We start from the raw sequence: 15,826 nt of genomic DNA on the forward strand, positions 1-15,826 counted from the left end.
AAACTCTGTGGTGTGCTTTTTTTCCGATCCAGCCACTCTGTAATCTGTCAGAATGATTCAGTTCTGTGTGAACAGTGTCAAGTTCATCTTGGAGCTCGTCTCTCTGCAGAGTAAGCTCATTGATTTTAGCTCGGGCCGCTTGCAAGTGTGTTTTGCAGGCCCAGGTTTTATAGTCTCTTTCTTTCAGTTCAGTCTCTGCTCTTTTTAGGAGAGCGTCACCTTGCTGGAGTTTTTTGTTGAGTTCTTTTCTGGCTTCTCTCTCCAGCTGTTCTCTTTGATCTGTGTCGAGGCGAAGATCTTGCAGGGCATTGTGAAGTCTTTCTACTTCTTTCTGAAGCTCTGGATCTGTGTCGTCCTCTTTCTCGTGCTGGTTTTGGGTCTCGAGGAGGAGCTGATCAAGGCGACTCTGGGTTCGGGCCTGGTCCGTCCAGGCCTTCTCCGCTTGAAGCTTAAAGTTGCTGCTTGCTGTTCAAGGTCGATGTTGCTCCGTTCGCTGAGCCGTGCCTGGGCGACAAGAATGTGAACTAGGCTCCCGAGGATCCTGGCGAGTTCTTTGTAGTAGTCGCTTTGGGTTGGATCGTGTGCCATCAGTTCATCTAGCTTGGTGTCTAGTTGCTCTGGGTGCTGCAGGTTACTGGCGTCCTTGGGCAGGAAGGGGGTCGTCACTGCTTTCAACCATGTCGAGAGGTGGCCCCCGTGGACTGCTGGACTGGATGACTGGAACATCCTGACTCCCTGTCGGTGAGAGAAGCACAGCACACAAACAAAAAGACCAATGCAAGTTCGTTCTACGGTTAATGAGCTATATTCATACGGGCTGTGCCGTTTATGAGAATTTTGGGGCTAACTGATGCAAACAGTCAGACAGTTCAGTAGCCAATTTACTTGGGTCAACGAAGGACCTGAAATAGAGATTTGACAGGCAGTAGCCTAGCGGGTCGCGTGATGACACCGGCTGCTGGTTGTCGCTCTACTATTTAGCTTCTTTGGTGGCTCTCACAGGTTACTGTCTCTATGTGAAATGAAAGAAACAAATCACAACAGAACAGAGGATAGAAAAAGATCAAAGTGAAACACAACACTTGAAATTAGATAAAAACATTATTAACACGATGTGTTAGTGGGAATAAGGAGGCCTAAGCCTACTGCTAGGTTTTAAGATAGGGCCAACAGGTGAGTGGGGCTATCTGAGTAGGAAACCTAGAAAGATGGTGTGGCTTGAAGAAGCAATGGGTCAAACACTTAAAATATATCCAGGGGAATATCTAATATTCTGTGGCTTATAATAAGTGGATGGGTTTTATCACATTTGGTTCACCTGGGATGAATTGAAGCCATTCAGGTGGAAACCAGTGGCTTGGTCAACCTCTCCGGTGCTCCCCAAACACTCAACCGCAGTGTCCCCGGTCCTCCGTTACTCTGGCGTTGCGCCCTCTCAAACAGCTTGTGACTTTTAACACAACCTGGCAACACCAAGATGTCAACCGCCAGACAGCACTACAAAATTGGGCTGTTCCCTAGAACTCTCTCTTAAAAAGAGAGTAGCCCCGCTTTAGGCCCCGGATTAGGTACTGGTCCCAGAGATTGCGTTGTGTGTGTCGGCTGATAAAACAAAAAGGGAATTATGATAATGATGGTAATTATCAAAATAGCCTAAGAAGAAGAAAAATAATCAAAATCAAAAGAACAAGAACAAGACAGGAATGAAACACGGGAGAAGTAGTACTCCCTCTCTGTGCTTAACCTGGTGAGCAGAAAACTTAATTCAAATTAAAAATTCAAAACTGGTTTAAATCAAAATTTAAAATAAGCATGTAAGAAGAATTAAAAGGAAAATCAGAATAATATCCACTAATAACCAATGATAACAGTAAGGTATCATTAATAATTATGAAGTTAATCAAAAAGGGGTAAAAGTGGTAATATGCAATTCGAAACAATTGAAAAGAGAGCAAAGAGAGCTGAGAGCTGTGAGTCGATTTAACAGGGGACTGCCACTAGATGGGTTACTTCCTTCTAAGTGGGTCAATCAGTGGTTGACCTGAAACATCTAGATTTCCACTATTAAACAATTACATTTTAATTCAAATCATGTTTGAACCAAATTCAAAGTAAATGTAAACAGTCAAAGGAAGGGGAAAAAAATTTCTGAAATAATATTCGCACGGGCAAAGCTGTAAATGCAAATAACTGAGAATTTAGACATCTAATTCAATAAACCGCAAGAGAATAGGGATTTAGCAGTGAGCGCATTATCTGAATTTGCACTCATGCAAGCTGGAATCAGAAGGCAGGGCGTAACTTGAACTTCTAAACAAAAGACCCCCTCTGCTGTTTAGTAAGCGGAATTACAGCCAATTTCAATATGACTTAGAATCTGATCGTTTGTCAGGCTGATTTTCTGCATCAAAATCACAACTAACTAACTAACAGAAAAAGGTTTCATGACCTTTTGCGGTGCTATATTAAACAAGGAGACGTGAGGCAGGATTCTTTTCACTGCACTAACACAAATGTGAAACAACAGGAATTTTCCATCTGTTGACTCCCATAAACATTTATCAAAATAGCACTTATGATTTAAATGTTTTAGGTTTACAATCAGGTAGCTAAGCCAATTTTAGACCAGGAGTTTTTTTTATCGTTTATTTTTGAAAAATCACTGTGGTTCACTACGAATTCAATAACGATATTTAATAAGCAAGGCCTTTTTAACTGAATCAGAGGAACATCGCTCATGTTCAGAATTACATGTTGCAACTAATAAAAGATTTCTTCATCTTTTAATTATTCATATTAAAATGTTCTCACTGCAGAGTGATCTTGGTCTTTCTTAACGGGAGACTTTTAACATTATACTGCAGTTTACTTTCATTAAAATAACAGTGACTATACTGTTAAGTTTCCATAAAAACCTAACGTGCTGACTTATTCGCTTTTTGCCTCAGTCAGTTAGGAGTGAGTTCGCGTCTTGCGACTTATCTCACAAGTACATAATTTCATAGCGCGCGTGCAGAAATTATTATTAAACATATACACAGATATTGAACTGGATTGCTCACAAAACGAAGTTTGAAATGCCCGCGTTCCTCCACCAATAATATGTAGCCGCACTGGGTTGTACATACATAATTAACTCAAATGATATATAGGTAATTTGAATAATTAATCAGGAATATGATTAATATATATATATATATATCTCATATGAAAGTTACATTAAAATTATTGAAGATGAAAAATAGCTCAATTGCATATATCAATAACTCATTACAAGGCACTGTAATTTACTCATTAATATGTCAATATTCCATTCTTCATATCAATTATAGTGATATCTCTTACTGTAAATTACCGCAAATCAAACAGTGGTTTGTCCAGCAAACGGCCGTAAGACTAACTTATCAATTTTCAATAAAGTTATCACTTCTTATAATTCAAGGAAAAATATTCTCTGGCCATGAAAGCATTATCCTATCATTATGAAATTTAGATTACTAAAAAGTAAAGAGCTTGTAGCTAAAGATCAGACATTTCATTGACTCGTGAAGTGAGCGTTTCAGTCAGAGGCAACCATGAATATATATTGGTTTTTAATAATTGAACTAATAATACATCAAACTACAAATCACACAGGGTAAATACGCGTACGACCATATAGACAGTAAACTTTGTACAAGACATAACGGAATCCAAATGAGGGAGAGAGAGAGAGAGAGAGAGAGAGAATGAGTGAGAGAGGATGAATGAGAGAATAGGCGTGATCACTGAATCACGCGCTCAGTTATGCAAACTCACAGACAGTAACCCTTGAAAGACAACAATGAATCAAATCATAGACAAATTTTAAGCAGCATTTAAATCTCCATAGAGAATGATACTTGCATGGGTCTCTTTGTGATTGGGCATGTTCTCTCGTGTCTTCCGTGCTGATGGGTCTCTTTGTCAACCGCCAGACCAGCGTGCGTGTGAGCAGCGTGAGCGTGGTCCTGTAGCTAGGCTTGTTCTTTTGTGTCTTCCAGTGCTGCTGCTGCGGACTCGTGCGGTATATTTGAAAGGTTCAACAAAGCAATGTTTCAGAATTCGTCTTCCTCGTGTGGAGAGGCAAATAGGTGAATAAACTTAGTAATGAAAAGAAACTAAAACACGGAGATGAAAGCTCCTGAAGGAGCCATGAGAGTAAGAGTCAGAGTAAGAGAGAGTAAGAGAGGGAGGAACTTCCTGGGTCAGTCCTTATAGCTCGACTGGTTCACGCCTCTGTTCGCGTGAACAACAAATGAACGTCCGCGATCTGAAGCGGGAAAAAGTTCCTTTGTCTCTGGGGAAACACCCACTCTAATAAGTTCTAGCTTATAAGATTTCAGCAGTGATATTCTAGCAAGTTCGTAATTCCAGATTAATACATTTTACACACCTTTAATATAGATACCAAAAATTACATATATAACTGATAGAAACACAACGTTATATTCATATGCAGATTTACACACATTTAAAGTTTGATTAACACATGATAAAACTGCAGATACTCCAATTTATATGGGGAAACATCTACTGCACAAGAAGGCAATACTCAATACATTTAGAATACATTGAGAAAATAAAAGGGGTACTATTCTCTTTTCTAAGAGTTAGCTTTCCTGTCCTGTTTGTTAGGTCATAAAGTTTTATGAGCTGCTAATGGGGTAGGGTTACAACTCATGATTCTATTTGAGAACATTAAAATTAGGAGAAACATTTCCAATTTATAAGTTAGCAACTTATACTCCTCACATAACAAGGATTAACCATTTTATGCAAAGCACAAACCTAATAAAAATACATATTATTAAGGGCTTACATAAAGAGCATAAAGAAAAGTTTGTGTGTGTGTGTGTTTAGGAATGTGGTCGTTTCTCCTTTGAGGCTGCTCACGTGACTTTGGAATGTCTCGTCCAGTGTCGTAAATAATTTAAATCCAGCCAGGCTGGCGCCAGGCCAGGCATTTAGCTTAGAAAAAGTTGGGTTTATATTCCTGAATTCAAAATCTACAAGTTTTGGGTTTGCATTGTTTTAGATTAAACGAACCGTGATTCGTTAGTTCAGAACCCATGAATCGATGACCTGCATATCTGTTACAAACGTCTCCAGTGCTCTCCCACACATCAGTGGATAGACCAATACTGTTCAAAGATGGAGCTCAAAGCAAGGAAAGGTATGAGGAATAAGAAGACTTTCTGGTGGAATATACATTTTATATGGTTGGGTCCTTATTATACATACTTATTATCCACAGAAAATAGATATAAATGCACATAAATAAGTATCAGTATTAATCCCCACCAAAGGTCTAGACCAACATCTCCAGCACCTTCAATCACATCTCTATAAGTATGTGACTGATGACACTGGATTGACTGATATCGTTCAAAGATGAAGCACAGAGTAAAAAGAGGAATAAAAGATGTAGGTCTTGTCTTTTCCTCACCACAAAAGGAGAAATAAAAAAAAAAGTTCTGCTCCCAAATCAGGGTATTGGCCGATACCGAGTACTGAATCGGTTCCTTTCCGATTTTATTTTCTGACATACATTTGACAATAATATTACTTATTTTTCTTAAGTGTAAAAGAACTTCAAATCCAGCCACAAATCTAATACTGTAAACTGAAAATCATATTTAGGTTTTACAGTATAACTTATAAAAAACAAATCTAGGAATATAACAATTATATATGAATAATATTTAAGGAATAATTGACGACGTTGAATTATTAGAAAAATAATGCACACCCGAGGTCTCTATTGTAAGAATATTTCTTCCGCGTCTCATCCATTGCCTCTTTTGCTAGTACTTAAACGTAGTTTTAAAGTTGGTAACAGAGGCTTGAGCCGGTGATAGCATTCTACTGCAGTTATTAATGAAGTTATTTGAAAGAGAGCGAGAGCAACAGAGACACATACAGAGAAAGAGGGAGAGAGAGAGAGAGAGAGAGAGAGCGCTTGTGTGAAGTGTGTGAAGAGCTGCCTGGAACTACATTCATCATGCGTTTCCCAGAAAATAATTACACACCTCAGAACATTCGTCAGCCAATCTGATTCAAGCATTCAACGTAGCATAAAAGAAAATAATCTCTTTAAAACTAAAAGTCCAGAAGCAATTTTGTTAAATAAAAGTTATTTCAGTTTTTAAATACAAAAGTACAAAGAAAAAGTGCAACAGTAACTTATACTCAATCTAAGTAGTCCTTTAAAAACACTAAATGCAGCAACAATGTTGTGAAATAAGAGACTTATTAGAGTAATGGAGTACAGAAATTAAACTTATTTGCACAACGCCACCCAAATGTCCACACAAAGAAAGAAGGCACAGTTTATGATTCTCGCTGTTGTCACCAGCCTGATTTGTTGCATTAATCAAAGCTAGTGGGCATAACTAGGTCTTGTTTAAGAAAATGGTATTGGATCAGTACACATCCAAAAAAAAAAAAAGGAATCGGAATCGGCCTTTAAAACTCATATTGATCTTTAATTGTCATTTTTAACAATCTGTACTAAGTGGTGGTTTTCATGTCTGTCATGCACAGTATTAAGCAGTTTTTAGCAAAGTGACCAGTCACTAGATCGTTCGATACTGTTCAAAGATGGAGCAGAGAGTTTCCTTAGCAATAAAAGGAATGAGCACTTATAATTTCTGGTGGGATGCTTAAAATTTGGGTATTAATACATATTTATACAAAGGGATTACACTGGATCGACCAATAATGTTCAAGCATGGAACTCGTAGTTTTAGGTGTGATATGGGGTTTTAGGATATAGTTATTTTATTTAACTATATAACACAAAGTATTAAAAACAAGAAAATTTGTGTTATAAGTGATTGGGATTTTGGGGGTTACCTTTGTCATTGAGCATTTTTGTTCTTTAAAAGGCTGAGACCAGATAAAACAACATCTCCAGCACCATCCTGTACATCTCTACAAAGTGACCAGTCACTAGACCGGCCAATAATGTTTACGGATGGAGCTCAGACTTTCAGGTATGATATGAGATGGTAGGACATTCCATTTAAGTTCTGTTACTTTCTTGAACTTTACACAAGACAAGAAAACAAGAAAATTAAGATAACAGTAATTTCAGGTATGACATGGGGTTTCTTTAGGTTTTATCTACTTTCTTTAAGCTATTATACAGTAAAAAATATAAAGAAAAAGTTACGAGACTAGGTGGTGTTTCTTCTCATTGTGGCTAAGTAGCAGCAGGCGTGCAGGCCGAAGTATGAAAGAACCGCGCTCAAAGAACGCTAACAATGATGACTAAAAGCATGACTAAGTGCAAAAGCTAGGAGCAAAAGCTAAGAGCAGGCTAAACGCTGGCTTGACTGATAACGAAAGCTAAAAGCAAGCTAAAAGCAAACTTTGATGGTGTCCTAAGTATTTAAACTGGCCTTTTGGCCACACCTCAAATGTTGTTTTGACCAATTAGATATTGTCTTTGCTCGGGGTATCATAAATCATATGTTATCTTGTCAAGCACATGGTCCGAATTTTCCCGCTCTTGCAGGTAGGGTTGTCACGATACCATAAAAAAAGGTGCATCTGTACAGTAATGAAGTCATGCAAATTGAAACTCTTCTCAGTGTACTAAGCATTAACACTGCATTAAGAATTTAATTTCTTGGATTTCTCAAAGAGGCTGTCGATGGTGGGCTGCGGCTTGCTGGTGGCAGGGTTAACTGTGTGGCTTTGGGCACCAGTTAGGGCAGCATGGTTCTGATTCTGAAAAAAACAACAAAAAAACAATAAAACAATAAGTAACTTTACTCTTCTGGTATGATAATATGAAATTAATTACCGTATTTTCCGGACTATAAGTCGCACTTCTTTTCATAGTTAGGCTGGTCCTGCGACTTATAGTCAGGTACGACTTATTTATCAAAATTAATTTGACATGAACCAAGAGAAAACATTACCGTCTCCAGCCTCTAGCGGCTGTAGATGGTAATGTTTTCTCTTGGCTCTTGGTTCTAAATAAATGTGACATATAGTCCATTGCGACTTATTTATGTTTTACTCCTCATCATGACGTATTTTTAGACTGATGTGACTTATACCTAGGTGGGACTTATTGTCCGAAAAATACGGTACTTGAATTCTGTAAAATTTTGAAAATAAAAAATAATTTATATATTCAATTGCCCATTTCATATTTTTTTTCAATACAATCGAATACAGAAAATGTTTACATTTATGTTGTATGTTAGTGCTGTACATTTAATAAAATAAAAACAGTGTGATACGACTTTTTTTATTAATCAAATGAAATCAGTGTAAGTAAAATACATTTCAGAACTCCAGAATTGGCACAGAAGCTGCACTTTCAGTGATACTACAATTACAATTGCATAAATAATGAGTGTTTATTTTATATATGAAGTTTTAAATATGAAATGCTAAATACATGAATTATATATTAAATGCTGAAAAATATATTTTAATATATATTTATTTATATATTTATTTAATATTAAATCCAGTAGGTGGCAGTCTTTCTAAATGATTTATTGACAGAGCCATTCAAAAGAAAGGTCTGGTCACTTCAGGAATAAAGCAAGTGATTACTCACACAAAACTTTGTGAATGGCTCATTTGACAATTTACTCACCCGATTCGTTCAAAACACAAATAGTTTTTAGGAACTAAACAAGCTGATTTTAACATTATAAATGAATAAAGGGCTGACGAGAACAGACTGCAGATGTCGCCATGTTAATGAATATAACAACATTCTTCGTTGAAAAGATTGTTGCAAAGAATGAAAACCATTCATCCAGAAGGTGGACAAAATAGCAACAAAAATATATACATACTATATAGAAAGTTATTATTTTAAAATGCAATGTTTAAACTGCTAATTTAAAAAAATCTTTTCAGTCCCTCTCTAGATAGCGTGAATAATATGCAACACCTTACTGTAATGTTAAACAGGACATCGTCAAGAATGAAGATAAATTATTTAAGGTTAAGTTACACTAACCTTTGTTTACTCTGCATAAGATGTGGGATGTGTCCGAAGATGCTTAATGAGGTTGCTTGAGTTTTCCCCCTTTAGCTTGAATTCTCTTTAGACATTCACGGCAGTTTGGTTTTCCTTCATCATCAGATAAAAATCCGAAGTAATTCCATATTTCACTATGTGAATTGCTCTTTTTCAAGAGACTGTCGCGTTCAAATGTTGTATTTAAATTCATTGTATTCACAGGAACATACCATTGCAAATTAAAATGAAATGAACCGAATCAGATGCGTGTTGGGAAAAAAAAAAAACACAACACCATATATGGTATATAAGGAGCGAATTCTGCACAGGATTTTTGTGCGCTTAAAGGGCACCACAGAAAGACGACAGGAAGACAAAAGACGCTATATTGTTTATTTGCGACACAAGTGTTCGAACGTTTTAGCAACTGCCCCACAAGCCACATACAACAGTAGGCCTATTTACGGTAGAACCGTAATGACGATACTACCGTTTAACAAATACAGTGGCACCGCCAGTATTTTGAACCCTTAGTATCGTGATACTACCGTAGTACCGGTAAACCGTGCAACCCTACTAGCAGGGTATAATTTTGGACATGATTCCTATAACAAGAATATGATACATTTGACAAATAACTGATGGTCAGGAATGTTTCAAGCTAACAGATTCAAACACATACATACTAAACATGAATATGAATCCTTAAGCTATCCAATAGTTATTAAAAGACATACACAATAAGTGATTATAAACATAATAGTCAAATGTGTGGGTTACATGTAAATGAATATGGAGTTAAGCAATGGACTGATGTTCATTTATAAGTTCTTTTGAGTTCATTTTGGTGCATGTACATCTATAAAAAGTTTCTGTGCCATTCTGTGCCAACATAAGGATGTTCTGTGGAGACCAGAGGTTAAAAGGTCCCCTTAGGAATTTCAGTCTGGTTTTGCTAGTTGGGGGGAAGTCAATCCAATGATCTTGTTTACTCTCATGGGTTTATATGTGTTGGTCATGCTTTGACCATCAATCTTGATTACTTGCACCAAATTTGACAATCTCTTCTCTGAATTGAAATTGTCAATAATTGTTCTTATGGTGTTAATGTTGAAAGCTGTTCTGTGAAAGAGTTGGTTGGTTAGTGGACTTGCTTCTGACCTGTGGCACTAGGGATTGATTTACAACATCCTGTTGCCTTCCTGAGAAATTCGGCTCATGTTTCAACCATGGTCCTGATCGACTCTTTAATTTGTCTGGTTCGGGTCTGATACGCTACAAGCTAAGATCAGATAAAACAACATCTTGTCACGATCGGGACACAGGAAAACACAGCGAGAGAGATCCAAATGCAGGTTTGTCTTTATTTAGGGGTAATCCAAATCGTAATCAGTCCAGGCAGGGTCAAAACCAAATTAGCAATCCAAACTATCATAAACAGACAAGAAAACACACGGCAGGAAGAAGACTAGAATGGTCGTGAACACTACAAGGACCATGTAGAAAAAACATGTTTTCTAAGACAGACAGGGTATAAGGGGGGGCTACTTTCTTGTACTTTCTGGTACTTTCTTTAAATATGAAGAAGGAAAGTGAAGAAAATTAAGAAAAAGACCATAAAGGATTAATAACATTGTAGGCCTCAAATGTGGTTTGTGTGCCTCTGTCTTATACAGTATTTGGGTTTTGGCTCTTTGCTTCCTTCAAAGGTTGAGACCAGAAGAAGCCATATCACCTGCACCATCCTGCACATCTCCACAAAGTAAACAGTCATTGGATCGGCCGATAATGTTCAAGGATGGAAGTTTAAGGTAGGATATATGGTTGGTATGGGTTTAACGGTAAATCTGTTCAAACCAAAAATGTTTGGTATGCGTTTTTTTGCTAAATACAGTGTTGTTTTAGCCACATAATGTGCAAAACTTAATTTGAAATTTCCAGTTTTATATGGTGTTATTTTTGGAAACAAAGTCTCAAATTTCAAATTCTGTAATTTCTTTCTGGAAAATCAACCAACAAATGCCATTTCGATGCTCTTTGGTATGGCACGATTGATCACTACAAAATAAACATTAATGAACATCTAGTTTCTTATATAATCACTTCATCAGTGTTTCAACCACAAAAAGATGCCAGTAAAACAGCTTATAAACAAAATGTCACACAACATGAACCCCCTCCCCCACCAAATGAACTGAATGTACTATAATTTTGATGAACATGTATGTTTTTATCATTTATCATTTATTGCAGTTATAATATTTATGCAGTTGTATAAAGGCACGGCTTACTAAGAAAGGAAGTGTTATCTTTTGATATCAAATGTTGTGTAGAGCTTTTTTTTTTGCTCATTCTAAAATAAATAATTGTTACAGCACACTTTCAGCCAGTCTGTTGACAGAGGATCACTACAGGTGTCCAGTGTGCACAGAAATCTTCAAGGATCCAGTTTCCATGCCCTGTGGACACAGTTACTGCAAACACTGCATTGAGATCTACTGGAGCAAACCAACTCAAGCTGGAGCTTACGCTTGTCCTCAGTGCAGAAAGAGGTTCAGAGATCGTCCTGTGTTGAATGTAAATGTGGCTTTGTGTAAACTGATTGAAGAACTCCAGAAGGCAGAGTTTAGTCCTGCTCTCCCTGTTCACTGCTACGCTGGACCTGAAGATGTGGCCTGTGATATCTGCACTGAGATTAAAACCTGTTTGACCTGCACTGCATCTTACTGTGAGACGCACATCAGACAACACTACACAGTACAAACACTGCAGAGACACAACTTAGTGGAGGTGATTCTAATCTTTAGACCTAAACTTGAAATACTCTTCTAGATGCAAGGCATTGGATTTTGTAATCTTTCATGTTTTTTTAAATATGTCAAGTCATATGAATTTAAAAATAACTTGGGAAGGGAAAATAAACAGGGGATCTTATGCCCTTGTTGTGCCTGAGAATTGTGAAGGAAGGGCAGTGTTCAGGAAGGGTCTAGGTAGGGGGTGGACTCTGGCAGCCACACGCTCTCCCCTCTCTGGTCCGGGGCGTGAGGGGCTGCAGCTTCATCGTGCTTAAAGGGAATAATGGCCCAGCATCCTGGCCCATCGACAATTTTACGGGAGCAGTCCCATTCCGGTACAGCAGGTCCGGCAGCTTGCGTCTCTGGCAGCACAGGAGTCTCTCTACGTTACCCTCCTGGACCCATGAGGACACCAGCTTGCATGCACAGGGGAAAGAGACTATTACTGAGCTATTAACAGCGCTGGTGATGAGGCTCCATTCACTTCAGGTGTGCCTCATCACACACTGCCAGACCTGGCTGTTTCTGCACCTCTCCTATCCCACACACCCACTGCCTGGTGAAGGGCGGTGATTAAGGGATGGGGTGATGATGATGCTAATTAGTGGGGAGGCAGCTGATCTGTCACAATTTATAAATATAAAACAGTAAAGTTAATTAACTTATTTTTTAGTTCAGAAATTCATATGACTTGGCATGTGTGCACAGGGCCGGCTTTGCCGACAGGCGACACAGGCGGCCGCCTGGGGCGTCATCTGCTGGACAGGGCGCAAAATTGCAGACTTAAAAAAAAAGTTAATTAAATGTATGTATCGTATTATGAAAGCTGCGCACACGCTGTACACTTTTACTGTGCACTGTCCACACACTGCTTGTATTTGTCCATTTCTTTTACTAGATTTACAATCCTAAAAAACGACTGAGTCACTCTGACAGGCAGCTGTCAAACTCAGCTGCTCAGCAACCGAGAGTGGCGCGAAAACATCTGACAGCTGGTTTTAGAGCTTGAAATGATGTCTCGCCTTGGGCACCAAATAACCTAGAGCCGGCCCTGTGTGTGCACAGTACACATAAGCCCACAGTATTACAGCTATTTGTCATCTATAACAAAATGTGTTTTCTTCAGGCTGAAAAATCGGCACATGGCATTCAGTTAATTGAAAGAAAGACAGAGAGAGACATGCTCCAAAATATTAGAAACCTAACAGCGAGAGTGACAGAACTAGAAGTGGTAAACACTTTTTTTATTCATACATTTATGTTAAAGGAAAACTTTTATTGAATTCAAGCTTTTATAAAAATTGTGCCTCTTTTCAGAGCTTGTTGGAGAAAGAAACACAGTTGTCCTCACAGGCTAAACGTTTATGTAAAGGATTTGAAGTTCACTGTAATGGTAGGTAAAATCATACAGGGATTTTAAGTGTAATTTAGTGATGGGTCGTTCTTGAATTATTCTTTTATTTTAAACAAATCTTTAATATGACTCAGGAATGACAAGTTGTCTCTAGGGATTTGTTAATTTCATGTTGATCGCACATCCACAAGATCCAATAGGTTCTGTACAGCAAACAGAAATTATTAGTTCACCTCTCGAGTCCTCTGGTTGGAGTCGTTCGCTCATCACATGACAACCCCATAGACTAGAGGCCGTGAGGTCTTTACCGGAAAGAGACATGATTATTTCATCTCTCGAGTTGTCTGAGTCATTCATTTTTTTGCCACTTATTTTAGCTTTATAGCTTTTTATTTCTTACAATTTATACATTTGTGAATTTATGTGATGTTTTTTTTTTTCCTTAATGAATAAAATTGTATCTTTATGGTTGGAAAAATCAGTTTGATAATTCCTAAATGTAACACAACATTACAAGATACTGGTCCGGGAAGTGGTCACATGCAGGGGCGGATTGGCAATCGGGAATACCGGGAACAATCCCGAACGGCCGGTCCATTTCAGGCCGAACCGGTCGGTTGTCAAAAAGGTTTTTTTTTTTTTTATGATACGCTACCCGGCCTGGCCGGCCGCTCAGCTGCAGCGGAACCTAAGCGGAACGCTTGTGTCTCTGTGTGTGTGTGTGTGTGTGTGTGTGTGTAACAGACCGGGCCAAACCAATACTTCCAATCTTGAGGGGGGATACGAGCGGCCCCTCTCACCTAGACTGATCCTCGTTTTTCCTGACATCCGATTGGCTCAAAGGCGCCGATCAAAGGAGTTTACTTTTGGTTAGGTTTGGGTTTATCATTTTTTTACAGTCTATGGTGTGAATGCAACAGAGGCAGACGTTAAAAATTAATAAATAAAGAAAGAAATGGGTGGGGCCGAAAAAATAAGAATGAAAAAGAAAAAAATGTTGGCACAAGAGGCAGCTAAATGCGCCAAATTAACAGACCTTTTTCGCAGTGAAAAGGGTGTTGTGGCAGGATATGCAGATGAGGAAGGATCCAGCAGCATGGACAGGACAGGTGCACGATTAGTGCAGATAAATAGCGTGAAAAAATAGAACCAGGCCCTTAAAACAGACACTGTAAACTGTGTCAAAATATATGTTTTCTGACCTTCATCAGCTCCTGTGGCATATGATGATAGTGAGGACGGAGGATCAGGAGAGAGATGAGAAAGTGTAGAGACTGCGGTAAGCATAACTACTTTCAAAACACTTGGGCAATGTCATGAGTGTAGATTATTTCCACATCTGCATAGTTGACGATTACCGCAATTCACTAGAAATTTAATAAGAGGCGTTTGTAAACCAATGTTTTCCGCCAAAATAAAAGCTTGATGCAGTTTGCGTCAAAATAAAAGACCATGTGCTTATCTCTTTCAAGTATAGAAATTGGTACAACTAATTAAGAAAGTTTCCTTTATTTTTTTGTGCATTTGTTTTACAAAATATGGCTATTACTGTCATTGGATTAATATTATAACTATTATTATGTATAGGTGTAATGTAAATAGACACTAACTAAAAGAGGTTTGAATTTTTCTTTGTTTTATTTGCACACTGAATATGGGTTGGAGCTTTTCATTTTGAACTCTCAAAGTGCACCAGATTAATGAATTTAACATTAAAATGCACAAAATTTTCTTTCGGGGGGCATGCCCCCGAACCCCCCTAGAAGGACAGAGGACACACCACCATAGTTTTAACAAAAATCCTGTAAGAAACACTGGTATTGCTATGCCAGAGCCGCTTATAGCATGTTTTAGGATTCACCGCTGTGGAGTATAATTCAACTGTATTAGTAAATATAACATTTTGACTTATTTCATCTGTTAACTCTCACTCGTTCCTATACTCACTCATTACATGGCATTAGTGGTTTTAATGAATAGGAGTTGGTATGCATATAATTAAGGGCGTGCAAAGATGGGTGGTGTTTATGATCATATAGTGGGCCGGTCTGGGCAAAAATGCCCGGGCCGATTTTTTGTCCCAGTCCAGCCCTGGTCACATGACCAAAGAAAGAATGACTCTGACCCGAAGACTTGGGAGGTGAATTAATAATTTCTCTTTCCAGCACAGACTGCATAGCCTTATGCCTACAGGGCTGTCACGTTATGAACAAACAACTCGAAACCTAAAGACTCGCGAGATGAATAATCATTTCTCTTTCCTGGAAACACTGCATAGCTTTACCTTATGGTGATGTGACATGACAAAAGAATGAAAGACTGGAAGACTCGGGTGGTGAGGTGAACTAACAGACTGCACACCCAGCAATGAAAGAATCATTTCTGTTTCTTGTAATTTGGTCTTGGTTGCATTATAGTGTATATAATGTGATCAATGTTTGGGTAAATAGATATTAACATTTAACATTTGAATTATATCCTGCTGAAATGAATTACATGACTTGAAAAAAGGATTTGTTTATTTTGCTGAACGAGATTCAAAGATCCGTAAAATTATCAGTCAGTGAAATGATCCGAACTTCACATCACTTGTGTATTTTTTATAATCACAGATTTTTATTTATTTATATATTTAGATTTTCCCATGGACGTAATTGAAGT

Source organism: Carassius carassius, chromosome 41 (assembly GCF_963082965.1).
Source record: "Carassius carassius chromosome 41, fCarCar2.1, whole genome shotgun sequence".
In the NCBI taxonomy this organism is placed as follows: domain Eukaryota; kingdom Metazoa; phylum Chordata; class Actinopteri; order Cypriniformes; family Cyprinidae; genus Carassius; species Carassius carassius.